This window comes from Theobroma cacao, chromosome 5, assembly GCF_000208745.1.
Source record: "Theobroma cacao cultivar B97-61/B2 chromosome 5, Criollo_cocoa_genome_V2, whole genome shotgun sequence".
NCBI classification, from domain to species: domain Eukaryota; kingdom Viridiplantae; phylum Streptophyta; class Magnoliopsida; order Malvales; family Malvaceae; genus Theobroma; species Theobroma cacao.
Window position 1 is genome coordinate 17,545,789 of NC_030854.1, and position 4,254 is coordinate 17,550,042.

At 35.2% G+C, this 4,254-nt stretch overlaps 1 long non-coding RNA gene across 1 annotated transcript; it reads right to left on the reverse strand.

The window, feature by feature from the left end:
- Positions 377 to 2,011, reverse strand: LOC108662204. The gene is made up of 3 exons (XR_001928006.1): positions 1,970 to 2,011; positions 1,237 to 1,310; positions 377 to 417 (listed from the first exon to the last, which is right to left on the reverse strand). It is a non-coding gene; the product is annotated as an uncharacterized LOC108662204 (long non-coding RNA).

Below are 4,254 nucleotides of genomic sequence, written 5' to 3' on the forward strand. Positions count from 1 at the left end.
TCGAGCCCGTGACAACTGCCTCGAAGCCTCGACAGACATTCTTCCCCCGAATGCCCTTCGAGACCTCGCAAGGCTTTCGTACTAGTTTTTCCATTTCTCTCTCTTTTTTTCTTTTCTTTTTTTTTTGAATAATAAAATAAACTAAAAATATTAATTAAAATAATCTATTTTAATGTAAAACAATATATATATATATATGTATATTTTTGAAACATCAAAAAATTAGTTTTTTGCATATAAAAACAAAATAAATTTATACATACTGTAATATAGAAAACTGGAGTATGCAATTTAAATTACAATGACACGTGGGCCCTCAAATAACTGAGAAGGTTTAAGTCTATAACCTTGCTTTCTAGGATGCAACTCCGAAATTTACTTCTCGATGCAATTGACAGTCTACTGCCTATTCTGAGCCTGAAAAATGTATAGGAAGAAAGGGTGAGATTATAAAATCCCAGTGAGTAGACAGACATCATCAAAATAATCTAAAGCCGAGTAATATGAGACAATTAAAATAATTCATCCCAACCCATATAAATAATTGGATTTCATCCAATTACTCAACATGGCTTATGTACTTTTCAAAAACTTGGCCCTTGCCAAAAATCCATTCTCGGGGATACCCCGCGAAGGCATCTTACCGAGACCGCCAAGGCTGTTTATTGTCACACACACAAACACATTTCACCTCTGACAACACAGCCGTTCCTTGGCGTTGGCTGAGTCCCAATTTCACGTGGTGGCCAGCGTGAAGTGTACTCAAATCCTACCTCGGGAGTTATCCTACGCGCCTCTCCAATCGAGGTAAGCTCAATAATTGGGAACCGTGCCCCTCTAATTAGGCTGGCCCACGGAACCCCCGTCACTGCAGTGCCCACTTTATAATCCACCAACCAATAAAATCACAATAGTATGACATGGCTCACTTAACACATTCAAGGCAAATCAAGCAGTTCACATATTCTTAAAATCATAAAAATAACCAGTCATACCCACATTTATCATAAGCCATTTAATGTAAAATCATGGATAAACAACACAATCATAGTATAGGTCTCCAATTACTCTATTTTTGAAATCATTATTAAATTTTCAAAAATTTTATAAAATTATTTTATAAAATCTCATTTTCCCATAAAACACAATAATTTTCCAATTAAACCATTTTTTCATAAAATCACACAATTAAATAAATCTACTCTAGATAATTAAGACGATAGTAAGTTTACTCACTGTACTAGGAGTAGATATACTCCTATTCTCGGTCCTCGGGTGTAGTCTTTTACCCGTATCAGATAGCTCACCACCTATCCACAATACATGACACAAAAAATTCAATAATTTGTGTCAAATCAATATATATTATTTCAGGCTCTTATCCATGCGTATGCACTAGATAGGGTGTGAAATGTTTGGACAATCGCTTAATCACAGTGTCCGACCTAACTCGCCTATACACGGTGTAAATTTCTAAAATCTCCAATTCAACTCCAATTCCATCCATTTCAATTTCAATTATCCAATTATATCCACAATACCTCAATGACTGTGAATGTGGTCCAATTTATCAGTTCGGATCACAAATTACGCTTTTACCCCTAGTGGGTAAAAATTTCAATTTTTTTGCACCAAAAATTCCCATTTAATTTCCAACCTCATAATTCATCATTTTTCCATCTAATTCTCTTAAAATAAAGTCAACCTCATCCTCACACACCATTGGCTAGATTCGGCCTAGAGAAATTCATGGAGAAAATGAATATTTTTCTTGTTGTTTTACTCATAAACATGCTAAACTAACACTAAACACTAACATAGTTCAAAATCAAATTAATCTAACAACTTTCTCTCTCTAAACCCATATGATCAGATTTGAATCCATCATCAAAACACATAATTTAACCATGGAAAATAAGGAGAAATGCATGGAAATGATAAATCTTAAGCTAAGCTTGAAAAATCATACCTTTAAACACTTGATTCCTTGAAAAATCACACTTTTTCTTTGAATTTTCTCACTCTAGGGTTTGTTCTTATTTCTCTCTCTCTCCTGCTGGTTTTGGCTGACCCTCCCAATGAAGAATTCTGGAACTTTCAAGCCTTTTAATGGGCTTAATAAAATATTATTATTTTATTTACCTTTTGAATATTTTATTATTTTATTTTTTTCTAGCCCTCTTTTTTACTTTCTTTTTCTACCACTCAATCCTCTTCACTTTTCCATATCTTCCATGAAATTTCTAGACTTTTCCAAAGTTTTGGTGGAGTAAATTTTTAAAAATTACACTTTTGCCCCCATAAAGTGAAAAATTACGTTTTTACCCCAAAAACTGAAAAATTGCCCATAGACATATTTTTCATCCCTTATACTCATACCATTCTCCAATTTGTCAAATGTGATCTAAATTCTCTCAAAATCTCAAATTTTATCCGTGGGTGGAAAAATTACTATTTTACCCCTAAATAGTGAAATTTTTTATTTGACTTCGAATTGATCCTCGAACTCCGAATTACCATTTCGAGTCATTCCTGAACTGTGAAACTCTTAATTTCACCTTAAAATTCCTATTTGAACTAGTTCGAGGCTTAATCGACTCAATGGTACCATTAGGGGCAATATCGTCTTTTAACGATTTCTCGAACTTCCTAAACATACAAACATTTTATCAAGCATGTGAATGACATTATAATTATTTTACAAAGCAGGGTTTGACACGAGATATGGCAAATGGATGTCAAGACCGCATTTTTAAATGGAGATCTTGAAGAGCACATTTATATGGCTCAACCAGAAGGTTTCATTAAAAAGGGCAACGAGCATAAGGTTTGTGAATTGCATAGGTCTATCTATGGACTTAAGCAAGCATCTAGGTCTTGGAACATAAGATTTGATACTGCTATCAAATCATACAGTTTCTAGCAAAATGTTGACAAACCTTGTGTCTTTAAAAAGATACAGGATAAAAAGGTTATTTTCCCAATCCTTTATGTTGATGACATTCTACTCATTGGGAATGATATAGGAACGTTATCAACAGTTAAAGGTTGGTTGAACCAACAATTCAATATGAAGGATTTAGGAGAAGCTAGCTATGTTCTAAGGATCAAACTTATAAGGGATCGTAAGAACAAGCAAATAATATTATCTCAAGCATCCTACATAGACAAGATTTTGGCCAAGTTTGCTATGCAAGATTCCAAGAAGGGTTTTATGCCCTCTAGACATGGAATCAAACTTTCTAAAGAGATGCCACCTAAAACTCCAGAGGAAATTGAGAACATGAGACAGATTCCATATGCATCTGCCGTTGGAAGTCTCATGTATGCTATGTTATGCACTAGGCTAGATATTTGCTATGCAATTGGATTGGTTAGTAGATTTCAGTCAAACCCAAGCGTGGAGCACTGGACTGTAGTCAAGTGCATTTTTAAATATCTTCGTAGAATGAAGAATTACATACTTGTATATTCTAAAAGTGACCTTGTAGCGACAGGGTACACTGATTCAGATTTTTAGTTTGATGTTGATTCTAGAAAATCAACATCAGGATCTGTTTGCACCATTGGAGGAGGAGCCATAGTTTGGAGGAGTGTAAAGCAATCTTGTATTGCAGACTCTACTATGGAGGCAGAGTATGTTGCAGCTTGTGAAGTAGCAAAGGAAGCTGTATGGCTCCGGAAGTTCCTTATGGACCTTGAGGTAATTCCAAATGCAGACAAGCCTATTACACTTTATTGTGATGACAATGGAGCAGTGGCTAACTCAAAAGAACCATGGAATCATAAAGCAGCAAAACATATTGAAAGGAAGTATCATCTCATTCGAAAGATCATACAACGTGGAGAAGTAATTGTGAAGAAAATTCCAACAGAGCAAAACCTCGTCGATCCATTCATAAAGACTCTAACACAAAAGAGTTTCGATGGTCACTTAGAAGGTCTTGGAATGAGGGATACATCATACTTGCTTTAGGCCAAGTGGGAGATTGTTAGAAATTTTGAGAATATGGTGCTCTGGAAAGCAAGTATATTCTCATGCTTAAATTCATTAAATTTATTTGTAATGAAAGTACATTTTGATGATAAGACGAAGAGTTTGTTTTAGTAAGCATTCATTATCTAGTTATTAAGGTACCAAGATTGTCACGACCCGGACCTCCCTCAGGCCCATGACAATCGCCGCGACGTCCCGGTTGACACTCATTATCCGGAATGCTAACCGGAACCCCGCAAGGCTTAAATATAAGTTTT